The 19,564-nt window shown below is 45.6% G+C and overlaps 1 pseudogene; it reads right to left on the reverse strand.

Annotated features, from left to right (window-relative positions):
* Nucleotides 1-9,178: 9,178 nt before the first annotated feature.
* LOC121833195 overlaps nucleotides 9,179-19,564 on the reverse strand; it is a 101,369-nt pseudogene continuing 90,983 nt past the window's right edge.

Raw genomic sequence — 19,564 nt, forward strand, 5'->3', positions numbered from 1 at the left:
CGCCTGCACGAGAGCTGCAGCCCTCGGTGCCATGGCCGAAGATGCCACAAGGGTTGTATCGGGGCGTACAGAATGCCGCCCCGAAGTGATCCTCTTGGCCGCAGCGGGAACACACCCGCTTCACCCCCCTGTACTCGCACATCACGCGGTGGCCCTCGGAGTAGACGAATCTGGGTACTGCCTTCGCTACCTCCATGCGGAGAACCCTCGTACCGGTGAACAGGTGGGGACGGTCCTTGTAGGTCGAGTGGGAAATGATGAGGATCTTCTCGCCGCTTGGAGGGCGTCGTCCGGGACATACGGTGGAAGTCGGAATACCGACACATATATGATAAGCGGGCCCACCTGTTCCAGCGGGACCACGACGTTCTTTAGCAGCCGGCTGCCCCGCGCTACGAGCTTATCAGCTGCCTCAGTAGAACTTGCGGCGGCCAGAACGTTGCTACCTCCATGGCGCTGGAGATGAGACAGACCTTTTTCGCCGACGATGGCGTACAGCGCGGTGATGATCTGGTCGACAGGTACCTTGGAAGGGGGCCGAGAACGTGAAGGACTGGGCCTCCAACGGAGTGGGCGCCATCTTGACGGACGGCGAGAGTGGGGGCCCCGGTGACACGCGCGGCCTTTGAAAACGCGAGTCACAGAGAGGGAACGCTCGCTATGCAGACGGGAACCCTTAAGAAAGCCGCAGCAACGACCGAATGAACGGTTAAAACCGTGGTCGCAAATCCGTTGGAATTTCGACCCTTACCCAGAACGCGCACCCCATGTTCAAAGGGAGCCTCATGTTTAAAAAAAGGCTGTCCTTGTCAATGTCACCTTTCCTGCTTGAAACTCCTGATTTCCATCAATCTCTTACAATTATCCATTCATGTACTTTCAGCCTCATCTCGAAACAAAAAATTCCTGCGCCGCCGTGCGCGGCTCCTTCAAGGTATCTTGGCTTCATTTTACTTCGCGAGATCATCACAAGGGGATAGGATGCGGTGGCGGCGCGACGCTTCGGCCGCTCCACCCCGGTTCCCGCGGGCTCCTCCCATTGGCCGAACAATGGAGCGGCCGGACCCGGATGAGCACTTTGGCACTTTCCTCTTTTCGCCATGTTGATCGCGTGGCTCAACGTAAGCACGTGGTCACGTGGTCGCGAGATGGTGAGTTCTGGCTGCTCATTGATGGCTCTAGAGAGAAAACTTTACCGAAACCTCGCGCGTGCCCCTTTCACGTCCCAGCCCACGTGACTCAGAGGGTGGTGAAGGAGTTGAGAGGTGTCGAAAACCTCAATCTTTGTTATTTTTTAAAGATAAAAACTAAGACATGCAGTCAAAAACGGTTTTGGTTCTTTACTTCAGAAGGGTCAAGACAACAACTCCCAGAATTATTTACGCAAAGCGCTGAAATTAGAGAGTTTTAGTGGATCGTTCAGTCACTCCCGCTGTGCTATCCGCTAGCCGCTACGACCTCCGCTATATGTAGCGTAGCGGAACTACCATTTTAAGTTTTAGTAGAACGTTCGCAACCCGCTACGGATTACAACGTTACGAAAGCTAACGCAACGCCACTAGCGGCTCTTTCGGACACTAGGGCTCGCGTAAAACAGATTTGTAAAGCAATCCTTCGCAACTGTTTTTATTAACGTCGTTATCTTAATAAAATATTGTTTTTTTTATTGAATAACGTGCTAATCGTTGCTTCTTTTGTGAGTAGGTGACTATTATGTTTGTAATTGAATACAACTGTCGGCCAAGCTGTCCAAGCCAATCCGATATGAGTCAAATGCCAAAGCCACCGAAAAAAATCTTCAAAAATAAAGGACAACCACTGTAGCTCATCTGTTGCGTTGTTGTTCACCGAAAATGAAGCGCCACAGAAATCCCTCATATCCGCCTGCTCGCTCCGCTTCCTTAGTCGGTTTTGTCTTCACGACAAAGCGGCCGAGCAGGGGGCTGCACCTTTCGCTCACAGCACCGAAATCTGCGAAGCTGCTGCTTTTTTTTTTTTTTTCTCCTTTCCGTGGCCGCGTTTAGTATATCCGCCATGAATCGCTACCTGTTGCAGTCGTGGAACGGCTTTGTCGCGGGTACTTCTCGCAGCAGCAAGGTATAATCCACCCCTTAGAACCACGATCGAGAAACGCACAGACCGAGTAGACGCGGCGTGGCGGCCATCTTGAACAGCGTCCCTCGCTGGGTCTCCCTTATCTCGCCAAGACTCGTTCTCGCGAGAGCTACGCTAGCACGCCGCGCTACGCCCCTCGCTATTTTCGCCCGCTAGCGCGCCTCCGCTAGCCTCCGCAGCTCCGCAATGTTTCCGCTAGCAGCGCGCATGCGCAGTAGCGTCGTCGCTCTAGCGTATAGCGTAGCGGGAGAGCCAAAACGATCTACTAAAACTCTCTATTGTTGTGCAGCTCCTTTAATGGTCCTAAAAAAAGGGCACTCTTTTTTTTTTTATCTCGGGTTATTGACAGAAGGGAGTTCCCGGTTTATCTCGTTCAGGTTCGTTCAGTACAGCTGCATGGTCAATAATGTACCATCGGGTTCAAATGAATCGCGAAAGGTGACGGCACTCGGAGCTCACTACCGGCTCAGTTTCCAAGCTTGGTTTGTGCTTGGCGAGGCTCCAACACATCGGAGTAGGGCACTGCGAGGTGGTGCGTCCTACTCCGATTTGTTAGAACCTCGCCAAGCACAGCTTGGAAGCTGCGCCGGTAGTGGGCTCGAAGTTCCGCGACTGTTCACATTTCCTTTGAACCCAGTCGTACAGAGCGCGACACTGTTAGCGCGAACAAGCGATCGCCGGTTTTTCCAGTTTTTTTTTTTTTTTTTGAAACCAAGAGATATTATCCAAGTTAATATTGCTACGGAAAGAGCTCATTTAGTTCTATAACGTGAGCGATAAAATTTCGTGCTCGCTATTACCGTCTGGAAGTAAAATGCGCCGATGTCGTGTTCGCGCTAACAGTGTCGCGATGTGTACTTCTGGGCCACGACAAAAGTACTGTTACGGTTTCCAGTTCGAACCATGCTATTGTCGCTTCTTGGGCAGAAAAGAGGATTGTGTTTTTATAACACTGAAACGTGATTTGAAAAACACGAAAGGGTAAAACATGTAGGTACGAAGACCGACAGCACAGTTCTTTCATACTATATAAAATGTTTAATATTTATGTAAATATTTATATATAAATTTATATAATTATATGATATATAATTACATATTATATATTAAATACATATATTATAATTACATAATATATATTTATATATAAAGATATAATGCCTTTCGTACTAATCACGATGCTTATACCCTGAAACTGGGAAGAATTAGAGGGGATAGAAGAAAGGTGACAGACAAGTGCCTTTCCCAGGCTCAGGGTTTAAACATAAAGATTAATACGCACCAGCTCGCCTGCACTTTCACCATCATTTCATGCTGCATGTCAATGTCTGTCCTCATTTTCGTATAAACATATATGAATCTGAGGACTTCATAGGAGGCGGAGGGCAGCGGAAGCTTTTATTATCTACGTCCAGGAGTTTGGCGATTTCGAAGTAATAACGTTTATTCAAGCAACGCTTGCTTGCAAGATTTGTCGAGGGAGCGCAAGGGGGCCAATGACGCAGCAAAAGTATATTTCGATACCGGTACATTTTTTAAAAAATAAATTTAGGTACGTTTTTGTTTATGCGTAATTAATTTTTATTGACGATTTTGAAGAAAAAAAATATGAGTAGATGAAATTAAAACTCCGAATGTCGGAGAATTGAGAATCTAACAAAAATATAACTCCAATTTAATCCCGAATTTTCCAGTGAAATATAAACTCCAAACAATGCTCTCCAAATTTAATTAAAAAAAAAAAAACCGAGCAACTCTAAATATAGTTTTCATAGAGGACAAGCGTAATGCTATCGGATTTTGGCGCAGTTGGCAGCGAAGCGCCGCATAGACCCATAGAATTCTTCTGACATATATTTATTTGCTTAAAACTAAAAATTCGACCCCAAAACGCTGCCTGAATTGACATATCGCAAAGAACTAAGGCTGAAGGCCTTATACGCATATGACACAAGAAGGGATCTTGCTCTCTAAGAAATATGAAACGTCTACTTAAGACTAGGCTATAAAAGTATATTTATATCTAAAAAAAAGAAAGAAAGAAAAAGAAGTTAATAGCGACACTGAGCAGGGTCAAACTCTGCACCAAGTGTCACAAAGGAAACTGTACATATATATTATTTTTCTTTTTTCTATGTCTGAGCACGTGCTTAGCCTCCTCATTGGCTGTGTTCCCTCCGTACGTTGCAGCGTTTAGCTCTCTCAGAGTGCTTTGCGTGAAACTAGACACTCCATATGTCTCAGAGCGTATATACTCTTTAGGAATAGCCATTGTGGTCGGCTTTGTTTTCGTCTGGTAACCCAATTCCGACGTATACTTGCGGTTGGAATGACCGCGAAATGACGCATATGCATCTCGCAGAACAATAGAAATGATCTTCCGCGTGCAAGTTTCACATGACCCTCGCGTCATTTGTATCGCATTTCGTGGCAGCCATTGTATTCCGAAAAAAGAAAAGCATTGTATTTTGTGTATTCTCTTGGGTGTATGCAATTTACATCCACACGCTTGGATAGTTTTTTTTTTTTTTTTTTAATCCCTTAGTTAGTATGTCGCTTCCAACACCGCCTAGAAGACAAAAACGTGGGGCTGACATTTTTGCGTCACCGCTCGGCTTCGAGTCAAGTTTGAGCCGAACGTTGACGCAATCGTCGTTGGACGGATGGATGGATGGTAATGGCTATACCCTTTGCAACGGGCGGCAGCTTGCGCCACCTAGCCTAACATTTCGTCGTGCCAAATCTGTGACCAGGGCTGACCTCCGCTGATGACGCCCTCTCATTCAGCACTATGGCTTTGTTATCAGGTGCTGTCGCGTCACACCAACACAATATAACACAATATGGCCTTGGTTGTTAAACGACTATCAAAAGTTGCTCACAGATGGCGCCGCTAAATAGATAATGCTAGAGTTGCTGTATATAGCGAGGAACTCTAGATAATGCAATCGCTCGGGGACGGCAATTTTCAGGATTTCACCGAACTGCAAACTTGGTCCTCCCATTTCGCCATGGAAATATATGAAATGAAGATCTTTTTGCAGATAACTTCAGAAAGAAATGAACTTCTGCAACGCGTTATAAAAAAAATATATATGTTGGTGTCTCTGTTGTCTTCAGAAGTGCTCATGAATGGCAAGTTGAAAAAGGGAGCATTTTAAAGGAATTCAAGCCCCCGTATGAAATATCTAGTCCCGAAACCGGGAAATGTGCCAAAAATTATGATGCAATTATTTGCAAAGGTGCAAGCAAGCTGGAAAAGAATGACGAAAATAATCCCTGGAAAAAGGGAACAAAGGAGACAAAGGACAAACACAAATCTCCAAACACAGCTTGGTGACTGATGCGCGGTCTTGTCCAGCTCGCTTGCACCTTTGCCAATAATTGCACTATACAATCATAACCTTAAAATGCAAGCCTTTCACCCATGTTGGTGTTAGACTGGTGGCAGCTGATAAAACCTGTTTGCTCTGTTCACGTCTAACTCCTGGTTAGCTCAGCTAGGTAGAGTGCTCCTCTAGAAATGGAGAGGTCCAGGGTTCGATACCCGGACCAGGCGGATTTCTTCAAGCGGTCCCGGCTGGACCCGGGGGAAAAATAATTTCTTCTGTAGTGACATGTGCGACGCCGGCGTACTGCAGGCCGTCGAAGAGGAATTTTCTTTCTTTCGTTAACGTCGCGCAGTCCCCGAGGAGATGGTCAAAGTCCTCAGGAACATTGCAGGTTGGGCGGTGGGGGTCGACCGCAGAGTTTATGTGGTGGAGGGCTTTTGCCGTGAAGGCACATCCAGTGCGTAGCCTGTGCAGCAAGGAGGCGCTGGCTCGTTGTATATTTTTATTTATTTATTTATTTATCTACAGATACTACTGCCTTCTCAAGGAAGGCGTTGTAGGACGGACTTCTGAACAATGACTGAAACGTACAATATGAAACAAGGCCAGTGCAACGAACATAGTAAAGAGCAGAAAACCGTTAAGCCAACAACTTAAATATTGCACAACAATGAAATGAAACAGTGAGCATCATTACACTTTACCGTGTACATTTTACCGCTTACGCTAGAAAGCGAACAAGACATTGAACGATGTTATATACACAAACGACCAACACAACTTCAGTTCGAGATATATAGCTGCCAAACTATTTCAGGGGCAGTGCATTGAAAGATTGGCTAACAGACAGCAGTCACAACAAAATCAAAACAATAAGTAACAAGTAGCCTCGAGGTTATTTAAAGAATGAAAAGAGCGAGGCTTTAAATGATTGGGTGGAAGTCGTGCTTACGATGTCAAAAGGCAGCTCATTCTATTCAGTAATGGTTTTAGGAAAAAGAGAAAACTTGAAGCAGTCGGTATTGCATTGATAGTCTGTAAGTGACAAGGCATGGTAGCTACGTGTGCTTCTCGCGGATTTTAGAGTGACATAGCGTGACCTGTCTATTCTAAAGCCATCGTTTATCAGTGTGTATAGGAAAGTGAGTCTGTTAATTTTCCTATGCGTTTGGAGGGGCTGGATACCGGCTTTGTTGTATAGGGCACTCACAAAATCTAATCTTGTGTATTTGTTGTAAATGAATCTTAGTGCCCTCTTTTGTACTCTTTCGAGTTTATTTATGTTCGATAAAGTGTGCGGATCCCAAATAATGTCAGCATATTCTAAAAGTGGCCTGATGAGAGATTTGTAGGCTATTAATTTTGTTGCAGATGTAGAGTGTCTTAAGTTACGTTTCAGATACCACAGTTTGAACATCGCCTTCTGACACAGCGAGTCAATGTGGGCATTCCATCTGAGATCAGACGATATAGTGACTCCAAGATATTTGAATGAAGAAACTTGTTGCAGAGCAGAGTTATTTAAACTGTATGAAAAAAACAACGAAGACTTTTTACGCGTTATTGTCATTGAAACAGATTTTTAAAGGTTTAACTGCATTTGCCATGTCCGGCACCAGTCACCGATTTTTTTCAGGCTCGAATTGAGATTAGCTTGATCTGCGTCATTTTTAATTTCAGAAAATATAACCAGATCGTCGGCAAATAGGCGAAAATTTATGTTTATGTTATCTTTTACTACGTCGTTTATATAAACAAAGAAAAGGAGAGGGCCTAACACGGATCCCTGGGGAACGCCTGAATGCACCGGCAGTAATGATGATCGTTCCTTCTTTACCTCAACAAGCTGTTTCCTATTGCATAGGTAGTCTTTAATCCACCGAAGCACTTTGCCATTTGGTAATAATTTAGATAATTTTACAAGAAGTTTGGGGTGTGACACGCGGTCGAAGGCCTTCGAAAAATCTAAAAATATTACATCCGTTTGCCCCCTTTTGTTAATAATTTCCGAAAAAAATAATGAACCGTTTCCGTAAGTTGCGTAGTCGTAGAAAGCTTACTCCTGAATCCATGTTGTTCGGAACAAATAACGTTGGTTGTTACGAGAAAAGAAGAAATATGATTATGTACTATATGCTCAAGCAGTTTGTTGACCGTGCAGAGCAGAGAAATTGGTCTATAATTAGTAGTGTCGTCGGTGCTCCCCGATTTGTGGATGGGAACGACTCTTGCGCATTTCCAATCATCTGGCACTCAACCTTCTCGTAGCGATTCTTCGAATAAACAGTATAAATATTTAGAACACCATTCCGCGTATCTCATTAAAAATTCATTCGGTATATCGTCGGGACCAGAACTTTTTTTTTAGTATCTGGGCTGAGCAGAGAAGCGAACACTCCTTCCTCAGAGACGGCAATATCAGGCAGTGACTGTGCAAACTGGAAATCTGGCGAGCTCGGTTCGACACTGTTGTCCTGCGAAAACACACTGGAAAAGTACTGGTTAAAGGCGGTGGACATTTCTTTGCCCGCAGTTACATCTACTCCGTCAACAATTATTTTATCTAGCTGTTCCTTCTTGGGAGAAATGTATTGCCAGAATTTCCTTGGGTCTATTATTAAAAAGCGAGGTAGAGAGACGTTAAAAAAGTTATACTTGGATTTGCGTATAGAATTGTTTAACACCTGCTTTTGCTCCCTCATCTTGTCAGCATATTCTCCTAGTAGAAGATTGTGTTTATTTTTGCGCAGTCTATGAATTCTGCGTTTTAAGTGAATAATATTACGCGTTAACCGCGGTTTGTTATGATTTTTGGAGCGGAGACTTCTTTTAGGCACATAAAGCTTAAAACATCCATGAACTAGGTTTTTGAAATACAACCACATTTCGTTAACATTATTTTCTGGCGAAGAGTACAGACTAAGAAAAACGTCATGTTTAACTTCAAATTGGTCAATAACACTTTCGTCGAGCGCGTTCCTAATATCGTACACTCTGCGTGTGCTCCTACGAGCAGGACTAGCACTACCTTCATTAGAGGGATTATATTCAAAAACAACAATGCGATGATCTAAGATGCCTTCCGAGACCTCACATGAAAAGGTGCGCTTCGCGACATCACTTGAAACAAACACGAGATCAAGAGTATTGGACGATGAACCTTGAATACGTGTGGCTGTAGTGACGGTTTGATACAAGTTTAGATTGAACGACATTTCAGTTAACAAGACAGAATCAGTACAGTTGTGGTTCAAAGGAGAAAGATTTTCCCAGCTAATATTGGGAAGGTTAAAGTCACCTGCAATAATAACGTGCTTATTTTTTTTTACAATGGGTGTGAGGTGTGAGTATAAATTTTCTAAAAACGACAAGTCAGCATTAGGGGGGCGATAAACACCACCAACAATAATGGGAGGAGAAAAGGAGTTTATTCTAGCCCAACAAGACTCGGTTCCATCAACATCATTCATAACCGTAAAGTTCAGCGTATCTTTTAACATTATTGCGACCCCTCCACCTCGAGAGCACCGGTCTTTTCGAATGATTTTAAGTCCGCTGGGAACAATTTCAGAGTCACTGATAGAGCTATGGAGCCATGTTTCAGTGATGACCAGTACATCGGGGTCATGCTCAGCTAACAAAATGTCAAGATCGTCAAGCTTGTTCAAAAGGCTACGAGCATTTACGTTAATCAGCTTAAAACTACTTGGCCCTGTAAGTTGACGTCAAGGTTAGGAAAATGAAGAAGCTGCATGCAGCCTTTCACGCTGAGCAGTATCACAGTTCCAAACATAGGCGTCACCGTTGGTAAGGAGCTGATCATAGACGAGTTTAACCTTTTGTTTGTTAGCTCTCTCGGCTTGGGAGCTCTCCCATAAGTTACGACGCAATGACATGTACACGAAGAGAGTAATCTTCGCCAATAGCGATTTTAGTACCTTTCAGCTTCGTAGCATTTTTTAAGAGGGCTATCTTATCATTGTAGTCAAAAAACCGCACTATAACTGGTCGCACTTTGTTTCTTTGATTTTTCCCTAGCCTACGCATGCGTTCGATGGAAGTTACTTTGACGCCTAGCATGCTTTCGAAGATGTTCACACTTACATGCTCTTTTAAACCGTAAAAGGTCTCTTGAGCTACTTCAGGAATACCATAAATTATTAGGTTGTTGCGTCGTGATCTGTTTTCAAGATCGTCCAGTTTCAGTTCAATATGCGATACGGAAGATGTTAGACCTGTTATTTTCTTCTCGCAATCTTGTATTTTCCTTACTTCCATGCTCAGGTTTTCAATCGTCCGTTCGATAGAATAAGCGATTATCAAGTTTTGCAAGCGCTTGATCGAATGACGATTTCCACGTTTTGATGTCCGCTAGGTCTTGAGCCATCTTGTTTTGACTCTCGAGAATCTGCGCAAGCAATTCCTCAGTTGTAGGCTCACTGCAGGGTTCAGTTCTACGTCGCCAGACAAGGCCAACTTGATTAGGGAGTTTATAGCTGAAATGAAATCAGAACATGCCATGGGGACTTGGCAGCAGTAAAAGACAGATGTTATTGCTTTTATGAGAGTCAGAATCAAATTGACCAACCTGCACGAGGACGAAGAACAGTTTAGGCGTCATGTTGGTTTGCTGCTGCCAAGCCCAGTGATGGATGCTGGCCTCAGTCGCTCTTTTATACACCGGAGCCGCTGGCGCTGTAGTCGAAGATGGTCTGGTGACTTGTGACGATGCAACTCTGGGGCTCGCGCGGAGTGGCTGTCGATACGACGTAAAGTTCAAGGACAGCAAGTTCACACGTGGCAAGTGTACGTTTACAATCAGCGCTGTAGCGTGGTTGTTTCCTTGGACGAAGTGACTTGTAGAATGGTAGTCGACTGGCCACGGGGATGCCATGATCAGCAGCTGCACGAGAACGAAGAACAGTTTAGGCGTCATGTTGGTTTGCTGCTGCCAAGCCCAGTGATGGATGCTGGCCTCAGTCGCTCTTTTATACCCCGGAGGCGCTGGCGCTGTAGTCGAAGATGGTTTGGTGACTTGTGACGATGCAACTCTGGGGCTCACGCGGAGTGGCTGTCGATACGACGTGAAGTTCAAGGACAGCAAGTTCACACGTGGCAAGTGTACGTTTACAATCAGCGCTGTAGCGTGGTTGTTTCCTTGGACGAAGTGACTTGTAGAATGGTAGTCGACTGGCCACGGGGATGCCATGATCAGCAGCTGAACGAGAACAAAGAACAGTTTAGGCGTCATGTTGGTTTGCTGCTGCCAAGCCCAGTGATGGATGCTGGCCTCAGTCGCTCTTTCATACCCCGGAGGCGCTGGCGCTGTAGTCGAAGATGGTTTGGTGACTTGTGACGATGCAACTCTGGGGCTCACGCGGAGTGGCTGTCGATACGACGTGAAGTTCAAGGACAGCAAGTTCACACGTGGCAAGTGTACGTTTACAATCAGCGCTGTAGCGTGGTTGTTTCCTTGGACGAAGTGACTTGTAGAATGGTGGTCGACTGGCCACGGGGATGCCATGATCAGTAGCTGCACGAGAACGAAGAACAGTTTAGGCGTCATGTTGGTTTGCTGCTGCCAAGCCCAGTGATGGATGCTGGCCTCAGTCGCTCTTTTATACCCCGGAGGCGCTGGCGCTGTAGTCGAAGATGGTTTGGTGACTTGTGACGATGCAACTCTGGGGCTCACGCGGAGTGGCTGTCGATACGACGTGAAGTTCAAGGACAGCAAGTTCACACATGGCAAGTGTACGTTTACAATCAGCGCTGTAGCGTGGTTGTTTCCTTGGACGAAGTGACTTGTAGAATGGTAGTCGACTGGCCACGGGGATGCCATGATCAGCAGCTGCACGAGAACGAAGAACAGTTTAGGCGTCATGTTGGTTTGCTGCTGCCAAGCCCAGTGATGGATGCTGGCCTCAGTCGCTCTTTTATACCCCGGAGGCGCTGGCGCTGTAGTCGAAGATGGTTTGGTGACTTGTGACGATGCAACTCTGGGGCTCACGCGGAGTGGCTGTCGATACGACGTGAAGTTCAAGGACAGCAAGTTCACACGTGGCAAGTGTACGTTTACAATCAGCGCTGTAGCGTGGTTGTTTCCTTGGACGAAGTGACTTGTAGAATGGTGGTCGACTGGCCACGGGGATGCCATGATCAATAGCTGCACGAGAACGAAGAACAGTTTAGGCGTCATGTTGGTTTGCTGCTGCCAAGCCCAGTGATGGATGCTGGCCTCAGTCGCTCTTTTATACCCCGGAGGCGCTGGCGCTGTAGTCGAAGATGGTTTGGTGACTTGTGACGATGCAACTCTGGGGCTCACGCGGAGTGGCTGTCGATACGACGTGAAGTTCAAGGACAGCAAGTTCACACATGGCAAGTGTACGTTTACAATCAGCGCTGTAGCGTGGTTGTTTCCTTGGACGAAGTGACTTGTAGAATGGTAGTCGACTGGCCACGGGAATGCCATGATCAGCAGGTGCACGAGAACGAAGAACAGTTTAGGCGTCATGTTGGTTTGCTGCTGCCAAGCCCAGTGATGGATGCTGGCCTCAGTCGCTCTCTTATACCCCGGAGGCGCTGGCGCTGTAGTCGAAGATGGTTTGGTGACTTGTGACGATGCAACTCTGGGGCTCACGCGGAGTGGCTGTCGATACGACGTGAAGTTCAAGGACAGCAAGTTCACACGTGGCAAGTGTACGTTTACAATCAGCGCTGTAGCGTGGTTGTTTCCTTGGACGAAGTGACTTGTAGAATGGTGGTCGACTGGCCACGGGGATGCCATGATCAGTAGCTGCACGAGAACGAAGAACAGTTTAGGCGTCATGTTGGTTTGCTGCTGCCAAGCCCAGTGATGGATGCTGGCCTCAGTCGCTCTTTCATACCCCGGAGGCGCTGGCGCTGTAGTCGAAGATGGTTTGGTGACTTGTGACGATGCAACTCTGGGGCTCACGCGGAGTGGCTGTCGATACGACGTGAAGTTCAAGGACAGCAAGTTCACACGTGGCAAGTGTACGTTTACAATCAGCGCTGTAGCGTGGTTGTTTCCTTGGACGAAGTGACTTGTAGAATGGTAGTCGACTGGCCACGGGGATGCCATGATCAGCAGCTGCACGAGAACAAAGAACAGTTTAGGCGTCATGTTGGTTTGCTGCTGCCAAGCCCAGTGATGGATGCTGGCCTCAGTCGCTCTTTTATACCCCGGAGGCGCTGGCGCTGTAGTCGAAGATGGTTTGGTGACTTGTGACGATGCAACTCTGGGGCTCACGCGGAGTGGCTGTCGATACGACGTGAAGTTCAAGGACAGCAAGTTCACACGTGGCAAGTGTACGTTTACAATCAGCGCTGTAGCGTGGTTGTTTCCTTGGACGAAGTGACTTGTAGAATGGTAGTCGACTGGCCACGGGGATGCCATGATCAGCAGCTGAACGAGAACAAAGAACAGTTTAGGCGTCATGTTGGTTTGCTGCTGCCAAGCCCAGTGATGGATGCTGGCCTCAGTCGCTCTTTCATACCCCGGAGGCGCTGGCGCTGTAGTCGAAGATGGTTTGGTGACTTGTGACGATGCAACTCTGGGGCTCACGCGGAGTGGCTGTCGATACGACGTGAAGTTCAAGGACAGCAAGTTCACACGTGGCAAGTGTACGTTTACAATCAGCGCTGTAGCGTGGTTGTTTCCTTGGACGAAGTGACTTGTAGAATGGTGGTCGACTGGCCACGGGGATGCCATGATCAGCAGCTGCACGAGAACAAAGAACAGTTTAGGCGTCATGTTGGTTTGCTGCTGCCAAGCCCAGTGATGGATGCTGACCTCAGTCGCTCTTTCATACCCCGGAGGCGCTGGCGCTGTAGTCGAAGATGGTTTGGTGACTTGTGACGATGCAACTCTGGGGCTCACGCGGAGTGGCTGTCGATACGACGTGAAGTTCAAGGACAGCAAGTTCACACGTGGCAAGTGTACGTTTACAATCAGCGCTGTAGCGTGGTTGTTTCCTTGGACGAAGTGACTTGTAGAATGGTGGTCGACTGGCCACGGGGATGCCATGATCAGCACCTGTACGAGAACGAAGAACAGTTTAGGCGTCATGTTGGTTTGCTGCTGCCAAGCCCAGTGATGGTTGCTGGCCTCAGTCGCTCTTTCATACCCCGGAGGCGCTGGCGCTGTAGTCGAAGATGGTTTGGTGACTTGTGACGATGCAACTCTGGGGCTCACGCGGAGTGGCTGTCGATACGACGTGAAGTTCAAGGACAGCAAGTCCTTGAACTTAAGGAACTTAACTTAACATAAAGGGCTTTAAAAAGCACCCATATAATAAGGAGCGGGGACTCGGCTGAACACCTGGGAGTTATAAATGGAGTCAAGCAACACCCCCGATTAGGAGGATCACTTGAAGCCCTATGTGCAACGTAGGGGATTAAACAACACACTTATGAGGGTGTCAAATGAGTCCGGGGGAATCGACTGGGGTGCTAAATGGCCCCCATAAATGAGGAGTACTTGAAGCCCCCGATTTAGTGGGATCACATGCCTCCCCAAGAAGCTGTATATGGGACGTGGGTTGACTCCCTTACAGGGAGTATTCGTGTAAACCCATTTTTTTAGAGTGTAAGTATCCTGGGCCGAAAACCAATTGGGTGATCCGTTCCATTGATGCGATGCGACAACACTGTCCCCATTCATATGGTAGCGGCATCCCACTCCAGCCTCAAGGGCTTGTTCGGGTCGAAGTGCACCAAGAACCCTGCGCTCTATAACGTCTTCTTTGTTCCAGTGTATGACCCGTCCTGTTGTTTTCCCTACTGTCATTTCGTGCTAGCAATCTGTACAGTGGTGCCAGCTTCGTGGACAAGTTTGGGAGGAATTTACCAGTAGTTTATGATATTCGCTCACGAAAGTTGGCCTCGGGGCCCGGGACACCGCTGACAAGTTGTCATCTTTCGGGTGAAGCCCTCTAGCGTCATTGCGATGGTCCAGTAACGTCACCTCCTCCTGCTGAAACTTGCACCTTCCTCGGTGGACTTTCAATCCTATCTCACGCAACCGCTGAAGCATTCTTTGGAGGGCAGTGCCATCATTCTTCTTTTTTTGCGACGATAATGTCGTCTAGGTAGAGCAGTGGTCTCAAACTCAGTTGAGTGTGGGGGTACAGATAGCTCACACCGGAAAGGTTGAGCGCCAACATAAAAGGGGGGAGGGGAGGGTTACGAGAAGTTATTGAGAAGAGACCTATCGTGCCCTATGCCTTTTATAAACTCACAGTTTTGTCAGTGACATTTTTATTTATTTATTTAAATACCTTACACGCCCTCAAGAGGCATTATGTAAGAGGGGGGAGGGGTTACAAAGCAGAATAAATCAAAAGTACAAAGCACAAAAACAACAAAATCAACCACACTTAAGTAGACATGCGACAAGGGTCCCAAAAAGTAGTCAAGTCTTGGCGAAAAAGAACTTGATCACGTTGACAAACAATGTTACCGGGCAAGTCGTTCCAGTCAGCAATGGCGGATGGCAAAAACGGGCAGAAAAACAATGATGACTTACAAGAAATAAGTTTAATCTTACGTGAGTTATCGATGCGGGCTGAAACATAAAACGGTTGAGAGAGAAGTGATGAGTGAAGTGATGGCGAGTAGTAAATTTTATGCAGAAGACATAGCTTTGATACCCTGCGGCGTATCTCAAGTGAACGAAGGTCAGCACGAGTTTTAAGGTTAGTTACACTGGTATGACGTGAGTAATCAGAAAAAATGAAACGAACGGCTCGGTTTTGAAGTGCTTCCAGTGAGGCAGCTAAGTAATGATAATGAGGGTTCCAAATGCTGCAAGCGTATTCCAGGATCAGTCGAACAAGCGTGACATCTCTATATTTGATTTGTTTATATGACTACTTTGGGCCCTGTCTCGATGTGATAACAATAATTAAAATGACACCGCCTCGCCAACGTGATGGCACTTTTAAGAGAACAAGAGAGCAAGTAATCTGTCGTTCCCAGCTCAACATGTCTTCAAAAATCACTTAGTTTGACAGTTCCTGAATTTCTCACAATTTTTATTATGACACTCTGAACAAATACTCGTCTCTTAATGATTATATTTTTGGAAGGCGAGAATCCCGAGCTCATATATAACTTTATCTTTGGCATTTGCCCTTGCTAAGCGAGAGTTTGCGCGGCCGACATGCATCCTTTTACGAATAGCTCATGCTGGCAGACTAGCAGCGGAATTTTTATACATTACAGCAAAGCTGGGAAGCAAGAAGTAAAGCAAAACAAAGGGCAAATGAACACATATAAGTATAAAATATGTGGACTTTTCGAGCGAAAACGAATCGACAAGATGAGATCACTATGACGCATGTCATTTCAAGCGCTCGAGACAAGGAAACCGGGACTCACAGCCGGTTGCCCGCGCACTGCGTGTTTGAGACACCTGGCAGGGGTCTCAAATTCATTTGAGCATGGGGGCCAGATAGCCTACACTGGGAAGACCGGGGGCCAACGTTAGACCAGGAGTAGGGGGGGGGGGGTTAAAATATTTGAAAGAGAAGAGACCTCGTGCTATGATGTTTGTGCGCAGTTTTGCCAGTATGATTTTAGAGCGCAGCTCTTAGGCGCCTGTTTCCGGCTTGAGCGGCGTCGGCGTCGCCGTCGGCGTAACCGTGAGGTCACGTGTCCTCCCACCCCCTTAGGTCACGTGACCCCGGGAAGAAGGGGGTGGAGGGGGAGGAGGGGTAGCAGGAAGGATCACGAGGGAGGAGGAGGAGTATACCCTCCCCTCAGTACCCTTCCCTCCTCCTCCTCAAGAGCTGCGCTCTAATCGGCGTTACAAGCAGTTGTAAACGGCTTTAATTTTTTTGGATTTGATTTGTTTACGACTACTTTGGGCCCTGACCTCATGTGGTAATAATTAAGAAGACACCAGCCCACCAACGTGCTCGCATTTTTAATAGAACAAGAGAGCAAGTGTACTGTCGTTCCCGCGTTGCTCAATACACTCAGGAATTAACCAAGCTCAACATGTCTCTACGAAAAAAAATTAGTTAATTTCACAGTTCTTGTTTTTCTGACGATTTCCTTTAGAACACACATACTTGTTTTTTAATTATAATCTTTTTTTTCTTTTTTTTTTTTTAAGGCGAGAATTTCGAGCTTGTAGTTCTATCTTCGGCAGTTGCTCCTGCTGATCGAGAGTTCGCGCATCCGAGATGCATCCTTCAACAAAGAGCTCGCTCCTGCAGCCCAGTAATGGAATTATTGTACGCTACAAAAATTTGGGAAGCAAAACACCGAGCGAAACAAAGGGGAAAATGAACACAGATATGTAAAAACTATGTGAATACGTTAAAACATCGGAGCTGTTTTTCGAGCGAAAATGAATTGGCGAGATGAGATCACGATGGCGCACGCCATTTCTAGCGCTTGAGACATGAGAACTGCACCCCTAGAAAAAAGGGTATCGATAGTCCTCCCTAAAGGGAGGAACGGTCTTGTCATCTATGTTCCTTTAGAAAGGGAGAAACTTTCGTCCCTGAAGCAGGGGAGCAAAGTTCTCATTATGGCGGCCCCGGATCAAGCGAATCCAGCTCAATAAGGCTTAACGAGGTGGCTACGTCTCTTGTACGGGACGAGAGGAGCAGTAAATAAAAGCGTAACACCAGCTTTCCGCGAACTGTGTTTATTTCCGAAGTCACATTCCCCCCGCAGGTAAAGAAACTTGCGTTTCAAAAGCAGTTACTCAGTCTTCTCGTCGTCAGCACTACGATGTCAAACGGAGACAACCGATACCCAGTTACTTCGCGCACTTTACGTCTTACCTTTGCTATTCCTTGAGTCACAATTCCTTCGCCAACCGCACATCACGGAGGAATGGCAAACCAATCCGATATACCAAAAGCCGCCCTCAAAAGAACAAACTCGAAGCCGCTGTTAATCGCGTAGCGTGAAAAAAGGGTAAATCGCTTGCCACCAGATGGCAGGGTCAAGCAGAGTAATTTAGAGTGCCTCAATGTTGCTTGCCGGCTCTCTAGAGTAATTGCGAGTAGATAGGCTAGGAGGCGCTAGGTACCGCCCAATTCATGTTCTACAAAAAATATTTTAATTTCCTCACCCCACCATTGCGCTTCGGGATCTTCGGGAATTTTTAATATACACACATGTAGACACACTGCGCATACTACACGCGTCAGTTGAACATACATTGAGCGCATACACATACATGGCACATACAAACGTTATTACAACAGCACACTAACCCGATCACCACCCCCGAGCTTTGCGTTTCCGTCTTTTATACTGGTCGTTTCGAACGTACGAAATTTCTCGGTAACTGCCTATGCAAAAAAAAAAAAAAAAAATGTATATATATATATATATATATATATATATATATATATGGGTGGTTTCATCTCAAATCGGGCAGGCTAAAAGGGTCTAACTTTTAATTTTCACAAAAAAAAATATATGTTTTGGGGGCATTTTTCAAATGAAGGAGGGCGCAAACCGCATGTTTTCCCGATTTTTTGTTCTCGAGGTACGAGTCGTAGAAGCCGCAGTGGCAGAAACTAGTGTTTTTGCCTGCCGTCGCAGGTCGCGTGTTTGACACCCTCTGCTGACGCTATTGTTTTCTCTACACCCTTTTAACTTTCCCCCTCATTTAATAGGTATTATAAAGATACCTTGATGTATCCAGATATTTTTAGGAATTTGATTGTTTTTTAAAACACATGTCAAACTCGTCACTCTGGTCGCTTTTTGGTCAAATTTGACAGGTCATTACTTTGTCTGTACTTAAGATAAATTTTCTTTCTTTGGCTCTACAGAAAGCTCAAAGCAAGCCCATTATAGCTATAATAATATCATTATGATCTGTCGACTACCCGCTACGCTACCTTCACGTAAACGTTGTAAGAAATAACAAATGTTTAAAGTTTGAGGTCGATTTTCTCAAAAACCCCATTTTTGTAAATTTTTATTTTTTTTTAATTCTTTTAGACATATTGGTCGACTACAAGAAAAAACAGTCTAGAAATGTATTATTTTGGTTGTATGTCCTCTGTTTGAGCCGCAATCGCGTGAAATGTGTTAACATTTGTTATTTTTCACAACGTTTACGTGAAGGTAGCGGAGCGGCTACTCGGCAGATAATAATGATATTATTATATCTATAATGGGCTTGCTTTGGTCTTTCTGTAGAGCCAAAGAAAGAAAATTTACCTTAAGTACAGACAAAGTAATGACCTGTCACATTTGACCGACAAGCGACGGAAGTGACGAGTTTGACATGTTTCTTAGAAAACAATCAAATTCCTAAAACTATTTGAACACATCAAGATATCTTTATAATACCTATTAAATGAGAAGTAAAAGTTAAAAGGGTGTAAAGAAAACAATAGCGCCAGCAGAGGGTGTAAAACACGCGACCTCTGACGGCAGGCAAAAACACTAGTTTCTGCCACTGCGGCTTCTACGCTTCGTAACTGAAGAACACAAAATCTGGGGAAAATGCGGTTTGCGCCCTCCTTCATTTGAGAAATGCCCCCAGAACATATATTTTTTTCGTGAAAATTAAAAATCAGACTTTTTTAGTCTGCCCGATTTGAGATGAAACCTCCCATATCAGTCAGGCTGAAAGGGTCCAGTTTTTATTTTTCACGAAAAAAATATATGTTTAGGGGCTTTTATCAAATGAATGAAAACGCAAACCGCATGTTCCCCAGATTTTTTGTTCTCGAGTTACGAAGCGTAAAAGCTGCAGTGGCAGAAACTAGTGTTTTTGCCTCCCGTCGCAGGTCGCGTGTTTGACACCCTCTGCTGGCGCTAGTGTTTTATCTACACCATTTTAACTTTTTTTCCTCGTTTAATAGGTACTATAGAAATACCTTAACGTGTTCAAATATCTCTAATAGTTTGATTGTTTTCAAAAGAAAATATCAAACTCGTCACTCAGGTTCATTTTTGGTCAACTTTGACAGGTCATTACTTTGTCTGTACTTAAGGTACATTTTATTTCTTGGCCTCTATAGAAAGCCCTAAGCATGCCTAGTATAGATATAGTAATATCATTTTGATCTGCTGAGTAGCCGCTCCGCTACCTTCACGTAAACGTTGTGAAAATT

Source organism: Ixodes scapularis, unplaced genomic scaffold, assembly GCF_016920785.2.
Source record: "Ixodes scapularis isolate PalLabHiFi unplaced genomic scaffold, ASM1692078v2 PGA_scaffold7__128_contigs__length_106722199, whole genome shotgun sequence".
Lineage (NCBI taxonomy): Eukaryota > Metazoa > Arthropoda > Arachnida > Ixodida > Ixodidae > Ixodes > Ixodes scapularis.